General features: G+C 31.3%; 1 pseudogene; it reads left to right on the top strand.

Annotated features, from left to right (window-relative positions):
* The first annotated feature begins 3,785 nt into the window (after positions 1-3,785).
* On the top strand, positions 3,786-8,554 carry LOC120116738 (annotated as a pseudogene).
* Positions 8,555-8,755: the final 201 nt, after the last annotated feature.

Here is an 8,755-nt window from a genome sequence, read left to right as displayed (position 1 = left end):
TTTTGCATTGTTGTACTTATTTATTTTGCAATGCGGAAGCAAGGCATTTTATTTTTACTTGCATTTTATCGTATTTTATTTTATTATTTGGGTAAAATATGCAAATAATCTCTCAATTATACTACTCTTTTTGGTTGAATCCATCGACTCTTCATTATAGTTTTATTTTTTTAATCTATCGACTATAAAAAATTACAAAATATTCATCCGATTCTAAAAATGGTAAATTATACCCAAGGTCATTTAATGATAAATTTGATAACAAATATGTCATTTTTCTTCTAAATGTTACACACGTCACTCAATTAAAATATTATTATAAATAGATCAATTCGTCACTGAAATTGAAACATATGTCTATTATAACTTGGTATAATAATATTGTTAGTCTCTATAACTTATACATTCTAGAGTAGTATTAATTTTGTATTAAGTCGAAACAATTCACTAAATTAACCTTACATGTTCAAAATTTCCATCAATTTGATTTTTTTTAGATACTATCAAAACAAGCGAGCCCATTATATTGAAGCAATAATTGGATAATTGTAACATGTCATAAAGTAGCAACAAATTATTGTTAAATTGTTTTTGTAATACCCAAAAACCCGGGTTAATAGTTTAGGTTAACCCAAAACCTTTAAGTCGAACCAATTAGACCTCCCAAGATAGTTGGACCAAGTTATATAGCTATTGGTTTTAAAATTAAGTTAATAGGAGAGGGACCAAAAGTATAGTTTACCCATAGCAGATTTTAAGAGTTAAAACCACCCTTATTTAGTTAGATTTCACGGGAACCTTCCACAAAAATATCTCTCATTTTTCCTCTTTTCTTTTTTTTTCTTCCTTCTCAAGAGAAAACAGAAAGATAGAAGTTTCTTAAATCCCAAACCTAATTTGAAGAAACCAAGGTAAGAACCTTAATCTTCTTCCCTCAAGCTCCTTTTTAAACCCTAAACCTTAGTTTTGGTTAAGTTTTTAGAAAATGAGTTTTTGAAGAGGTTTATAGAATTCAAGAATCTAAGTTAGTTGAGAGGATTTGAGTTGTATAGAATGTTTTTATTATAGTTTCCAAGTAAAAAAACAAGTTAGTAACTCTTAGATTTGTCTATGATTAGCTGAAGAAGTGGAAGATAATACCTAATCGAGAAACAAAGGAATAGTGATTCCTGATAGAATTGAGAGAGGTTATAGCTTTCAAAGAATTCAGGTAACACACTCACAACTCCCTCATACGTTTAGTGAGTCATTGGAAATGCAAATAGCTTATGTTTGAGTATTGAAGCACGTTGTGTTCATTTTCATGGCAAATTATATGTTTTAGGGTTATTATATGTTTTAGAGCCTTATTTATGCCCCTTAATATCACACAAGACTTAATAATAAATGGGAAACCTCAAAGTAGGAAATTAAGGACCTTAATATGATTTTTAGAGTGTTTTGGAGAGTTTTCTCGGGTTAAAAAGTGAATTCTACAATACAGGTTTCGAAGCACCTGGGCTGGTTTCGAAACCCCTTATCCAGAATGACATTCTGTAGCAGAGGTTTCGAAAACCCCCCTCAGAGGTTTCAAAGCCCTTGCCCAAAATGTCAAAATGACCCAAAACGTTGCCCGAGAGACCTTAGACCCATAGTATGAGCATAATAGGCTCGAATACGTGTAAAACACTAAAATAAGTATTAGAGAAGGTGTTTAAAGTTGGGATGCAATGGATGAAGTAGATGTAGGGTTATTGATACCTTGGGTAGGGTATCGATACTGATGAGAGGGTATCAATATTGTAAGGCCAGTATCGATACCAAGGGTATAGTCTGAGCTTAAAGCAAGAGGAAGTGTAGAGATAAGGGAATGTATCAATACTGTAAGGCCAATATCGATACTAAGGGTTCAGTTTGGGCTTTAGTTCAAGAGAGTTTTAAAAAGAGATGAGGTTTTCCCAAAAGCTTATAATTACTCTCAAATAAGACTACAAGTGGAACCAATAATAATGTTTAATGCAAACGTAGAAACATAAATGGTTAGGACGAAATAAAACCAGCCTTGTTTGATGTTCGAGAAACAATTCGGACACCCGAGTTCCTTTAGATGCTAGTGGATTCGAAAGTATAGATGCAGTCAGGGGTATGGTGTCCGATGCAAAAATTATGGGGATCATATCCTCGATAGACTATAGGAGTGTGTGAGCTCCGAGATGCATAAATCCCTCAACCACACCATGATGTCTACCATTAGCGTAGAGAGTGAATATCACAAGGATATTCACTAATGATTGAGCAACTTGATGTGTTTAAGTGATGCATTATTAGTATGATCTAGTTGTTAGTGTGACACTGAGCTTGTTATCTCAGCCTTCAGATGTTTCCGTTGGCAGGTTAGTAGATCCATCAGTCGAGGAGCCTTAGAGAGATCGAGGTCCAGATCCAGTGCAGAGCAGAGTATGTCCAAAGTTATTAAAGTGCATGTATATTCATAAACACAGTTGTAAAGTAGTTTAAGAGTCGATTTTGTAATATTTTAATTGTTAAAATGTTTTATTTGGAGAGCTCCCCAGTGTAAAAGTTTCAATTATGTTTTATGTAAGATTTTCTATTTCAAAACAATTGACTTTTATTATTACAATAGTTGTTCTAAAGTTAGAGAAAGTGAGAAAAATTTTGGTTAGCTATTCCGGTGGTTCCGTTTGGCATCTGAATCGGTCAACTGTTTGTCGTACTGATTTAAGGTGTTACAATTATTATACTAGAAAAATAATAAGGAAGTGATATAACATTTATGGGAGAAGAGAAAAGAATAAAATAATAAGAATTTTAAATATGATTAGATATATTTACTGAATTACTTCGAACTAGGATCAAATTAATAGGTTGTATAGTTTTAAGAATTAAAATTGTCATTACTAGACTACATCACTTCTTTAATATAATATTCAATTTTTAAAAGAAAAAATAAATTATTTGTTTATCGAAATCATAAGGAAGTGATATAAAGTGTACTTTACCTTTAAGAATAATAAAATGATATGTGACCGTTAATAATATTGATATAATAATAAATTTAATTTTTATAATTTACACTCTATCATAAATTTATCATAATTTTAAAAAATTAACCCTCAATATTTTAAGATTATACAAATTTAATCCTCAATCCTCGTTGAATTTCTCCTCTTATGGGCTGTTTGTTTGGCTCTGAATGGAACCATTCAGCGTTGAATGTTGAATCGTTCAACATTCAGCGCGTTTGTTTCGCACCTCTGAATGATTCAGTGCTGACTGATTCATCAAAATAATGTTAAATGATTCAGCATCAAAGTACATTCTGAATGATTCAGAGTCATTATCAAACAGCATGTCACATTCAGAGTTAATTCCTACAGAACTTCTGAATCAATCAGCATTTGAATCATTCAGCGTTTAATCATTCTGAAGTAAACAAACAGTCCCTTAGTATTTTTTATTGTACCATCTCTTTAGTTAAATTAATATTTTATCTAAAATGAAAAAAATAATTTTTTACATGTAATGATATAAAAATAACATGAATTAACGTTTCAATGACTAAATTTTAACGATTTTTTAATATAATTTATCCAAAATTAAAATTTAATAATCATAATTTAACAAAAATATCTTCTATAATAATTTACCCTATATAAAATTTCTGTAAGGCATAAAACCAAAAAATAAAGTAAAAAAGAAGACACCAGGGTTAGTTACGATATTTATAGATGAGCAATGATACAAAGAAGAGGCGACTGTCAGTTTTTGAGTTCTCATTTGATCAATTTACCTTGGGAATATCCCCGTCATGGCTTGGGAGAAAGAAGCCGCCCTCGCTGCTGCTCCCTCTGATTCTCCTACCATGTCAGTCCAATCTTACTTTTCTCCTTCTACTTCGCATCATTTCCTTCTCATTTAGTTAATGTTTTTTCCCCATATTTGGCAAAATCATCAACAAGGAAATCCCAGCTACAGTGGTTTATGAAGACGATAAGGTGCTGATCATTTTTATATTTTTTTAAGTACTGTGTTGATCATTCACTGCTTCTTACTACCCTGGAAGTTTCCTTTAGAAATAATGCCCAATTTCTCTTCTTTAAACAAAAATGACTTATATAATAATTTACCTATATAAAATTTCTTTCCGAGTAAGCTGTAAGGCATAAAACCAAAAAATAAAAATAAAAAAGAAGACACTAGGGTTAGTTATGATATTTATAGATGAGCGATGATCTTAGTATCAAATTGTGGTTGTGGATGTGGTTGCGGTGTCGTGGTTACGGATACCGCGGGCGTTACGTAACGTGTTGTGGCTGTCTCTGGCGTGATCTCTTCCTCAAAAATCACAATACGTCTAAAATATTATATTTATACATTTTACAGTTATATTTTAATATACTAAATATTAATATACTCTTTTAATATTTTATTTTAAAAATAAAAATTTAATTTCATAGATAAAATTTATTAAAAACAAATATAAACTATAGAAGTGTTATCGTATCGGATAATGAGTAATAATAATTATAATGTTAATGAACAACATATAAACAATATCACTAAAATCATATCAAATTTTTTATATTGTAACATAAAAATGTTCATTTTATATAACTTAGAAAGAAAGAAAAAATAACTACAAATATAAAAATTCTATATTTTACCGTTCACCACCAAAATGAATGGCATGGCGAATCTAAAGCATTTTCATCTTTGTCATTGTCTCGGTTTTGATTTCTTCCTATTCCATGTGAAGAAAACATCACATTATGTGCATTATAAGATGCATCATTGGTAGGAAACATGTTTTATGATAAATGATGACAAAAAAATTCATAACTTGGATTTTGTTCAAGGTAAGGTAGATAACATGAATTTAGTTGGTAAGAATGAGAACCATGAGATGATTAACTAATTTTATCATCATTTGTAGCTGAACTATATGATGATGAACTTGCAAATGAATCATAAAAGTGTTCTCCCATCATCCTATGAGTTCTATCATCATCATCATCTCTTTTATTTTGTGATGTATTTTTTTTATACAAATATGAATTATCATCGTAAGGATATCTGGACGTACCTTGATCTCCATGTAAAACAGTAGAATAAATGTGTTCATATTCTGGTTGGTGCGTACCTTCATTATCACCACCATCATCATCGTCATCGTCATTGTCATCATCATCATAACTTGACGTCGATAGTTGAACATTTTCCTCATTAGATGGAGTAGGTGAACTGTTCATATCTTCACCTTGAGTTTTTTCATCAGTTTCATTAAGTAACTCCTCAGGCAACCATGAGAAATTTTGTTCACTATCAAGTGTAGCATTCTCTCTTTCTTCAATCCATGCATTTGGTAGGTCATCTTCTTCAAAAAATATTTTCAAGATTAATCGGATTAAAACTCATTTCTAATTCTTGTGCACTTTTTCTTTGCATGTGTCTCAGCTTCAACCTCATATTATAACGGATATAAACCAATTTTTGAAGTTTTTTATGCTTGAGTCTATTTCTCTTCTTTGTATGGATCAAACTAAAAGTACTCCAATTACGCTCACAATTTAAAGGTGAAGTTGTTTGACTCAAATCTTTCACAGCGATGTGTTGAAGTTGCGGTGCACAATTTCCATAATTAATCCACCATTTAGCTTGAGCTAATGGTGTTCTAAAAGAATCCATTTTATCTTGATATATCAACAACTAAAAAAATAAATGAATTAGTAGTTTAAACATGATAATTTATAAGTTTTTTCAAACAATTTAAGTATATAAAATACATATTTGGTTCATTGCAAGAATTTGATCATTCAAGTTGGGTTGTATCTATCATCTGTATGACATTTCTAACTTCATTCATAGTTTCACGAATCACTTCACTTGTGGAATTGTCTCCATATAGAAATTGTGGTTTTAGAAAATATCCTACATAAAAAAATAGCATAATAAATATCTAAACAAGATATCACAATTTAAATTAAAAAGTTTTATAACGTACCAACATAATGTAAATCATTATGAAGTTGTTTACTCCATCGTCTATCAATTATTTCCCAACATAATAATAAATAAACATATAATTATGATACTTAATGTTAATATAAAAATTTAATTTAAAATTAATCACGTCAATTCTAGATATGAGAAAAATTCAATTTAAATTAATTTATTTTTAAAATAACGATAATTTAAGTAACTAATTTTAAACATAATTAGAACAATTCATCAATGTAATTTTATATTTCAAATAATTTAAAGTTTGTTGCGGTGTTGCGGTGTAATTTATAGTGTGTTGCGGCGCAATTTATAGTGTGTTGCGGTGTTACGTAAAGGTTTTCGACCGCAACAATCGTGATGTGGTTCTCTTATTACGTTGCACCGATATTGCATCGTGATAACTTTAAAAACGTTACGATGTGGGCGTTACGCTGCGTTGCGACCGCAATTTAGTACTATGGTGATGATACAAAGAAGAGGCGACTGTCAGTTTTGAGTTCTCATTTGATAAATTTTCCTTGGGAATCTGCCGTCACGGCTTCGGAGAAAGAAGCCGCACTCGTTGCTGCTCCCTCTGATTCGGGTAGTTCTACGGTACGACACCTTAATATTCGGCTAAAATAAGACTCTATCGGTTTTTTTTATTATTTTAAATAATAAAACCGGTAAAAATGATCGAAAAACTCGGTAGAAAAAATTCGGTCAAAAAATAATATTTTAGATAATTTTTTACTGATTTTTTTATTTAAAATAATTAGAATCGATAAAAATAATAATATTTTTATTCATTTTTTATCGATTTTATTATTTAAAATAATAATAAAATCGATAGCACTTTATATTAGTCGTATACTAAGACGCCGCACGTAATCATTTTCCCTCTGATTCTCCTACCATGTCAGTCCAATCTTACTTTTCTCCTTCTACTTCGCATCATTTTCTTCTCATTTAGTTAATGTTTTTCCTCCATATTTGACAAAATCATCAACAAGGAAATCCCAGCTACAGTGGTTTATGAAGACGATAAGGTGCTGATCATTTTTATATTTTTTTAAGTACTGTGTTGATCATTCACTGCTTCTTACTACCCTGGAAGTTTCCTTTAGAAATAATGCCCAATTTCTCTTCTTTAATCTATGTTTTAATGGGATAGAAACCGCCATTTTTCTTTTAATTCTTACAGTAGGTGATACCTGCTGATTGTATACATATATTTTTTTGTAATTCTTACACCACTGTTTCCCCGCTAACGAGTTTTGAATAGCTAGCGTTGTAACATGTTTCATGTACCGAAATTCAGTGCTTTGAATGCAGAATTCCTGGATCCCCAACTTTATCTTCCATAACAAAGAAATCTGATGACTTACTGTTGCATTGAAGAAAATCATTAATTAGTTTTGAATTCTGCTTTCATTAGCCAAAAGCTTTAAACTATCATTATTGGTGAAGGTTTTACAATCAGCCTTTTATCTTATTATCCTAACACTTTCTGCATTTTTAATGGTGACCAACTTTTTATCTTATGATCCATCCATTCATCCATGATCCATCAGTTGCATCTTGCATGTGTGAATTGCTAAGTCTCCTCTATGTTTTCTGTTTTGGGGCAGGTTCATGTAAAATTCACTTTCTATTTCTTCGGTTTGATAAGTTAGTTCCTTTCTGCTAGCTTAAAGTTTATTTTCCATTTATTTGCACTGACAAGTGACAACATGTTTATTTGCCTTTTCTTTTGTTTGTAGGTCTTAGCTTTTAGGGACATAACTCCTCAAGCTCCTACACACATCTTAATTATTCCAAAAGAAAAGGGATGGCCTAACTGGATTGTCTAAGGTACAATTATTTTTTTCTCACATCCAAGTAGTAAGCTTTTATGCCGCCTTGTATAGTGGAAACGACAATTATGGTTTTGTTTTAAATTTTAAAAAATAGAGTATTGTTACTAATTGAATTTGTCTTGTCAATTCCATTTGCCTTTCTCGTTTCACTCATCTTGATGCTGAAGTAAGAGAATGAAATATCGGAGTGAAATTCTTTGTTTTTGGAGTACCCTGTTTTGTTCGTTGATCCATCGCTAGTCTCATGCTTGTGAATACTGTGTTTTAGGCTGAAGAGAGGCACACTGAAATCCTTGGACACCTTCGTTATACTGCAAAGCTGGTTGCAAAACAGGAAGGACTGGATGATGACTTCAGGATTGTGATCAAAGATGGCCCTCAAGGATGTTTGTATTCTTTCCCTTATTTTATTTATTTGAGAAACATTCAGTTTTTTCAATTTGAAAAGAGAAGAAGGAATGCTTTGGAATTGTATTCATGTGGTATGTGGTGATGTGTTGCAGGTCAATCTGTGTATCACATTCATGTCCACCTCCTCGGAGGACACCAAATGAAGTGGCCTCCAGGCTAAATGAAGATGTTAATCAGTGGACACCGTATTTTATGCTAGTGTGCATGCCTGGTTGTTGACATAAATAATGAAAACAGACATGTTAAATGTTGCTTGCATTGATGATTTGAGTACTCAATGGAGGCTCTCGAACTGGGAAAACTAACGAGCATTGAGCCATGTGTGAAATACTTGGAATCCTTGAAAAATATGAACCGAATTGCATTTTATGGATTTTGAAAAATTGAAACTGAAACCAAATGATATAGGGCCAGTTTGGCAGTTGAAAAATAACTTTTAAAAGTGCGGTGAAAAAAACTTTTAAAAGTACTCTTTAAATATACAGTTTAAAATTTAACTATTGATA

Source organism: Hibiscus syriacus, unplaced genomic scaffold (assembly GCF_006381635.1).
Source record: "Hibiscus syriacus cultivar Baekdansim isolate YM2019G1 unplaced genomic scaffold, ASM638163v2 tig00110303_pilon, whole genome shotgun sequence".
In the NCBI taxonomy this organism is placed as follows: domain Eukaryota; kingdom Viridiplantae; phylum Streptophyta; class Magnoliopsida; order Malvales; family Malvaceae; genus Hibiscus; species Hibiscus syriacus.
The sequence above is the reverse complement of the archived record's forward strand: the minus strand, read 5'-3'. Positions and strand labels throughout refer to the sequence as shown.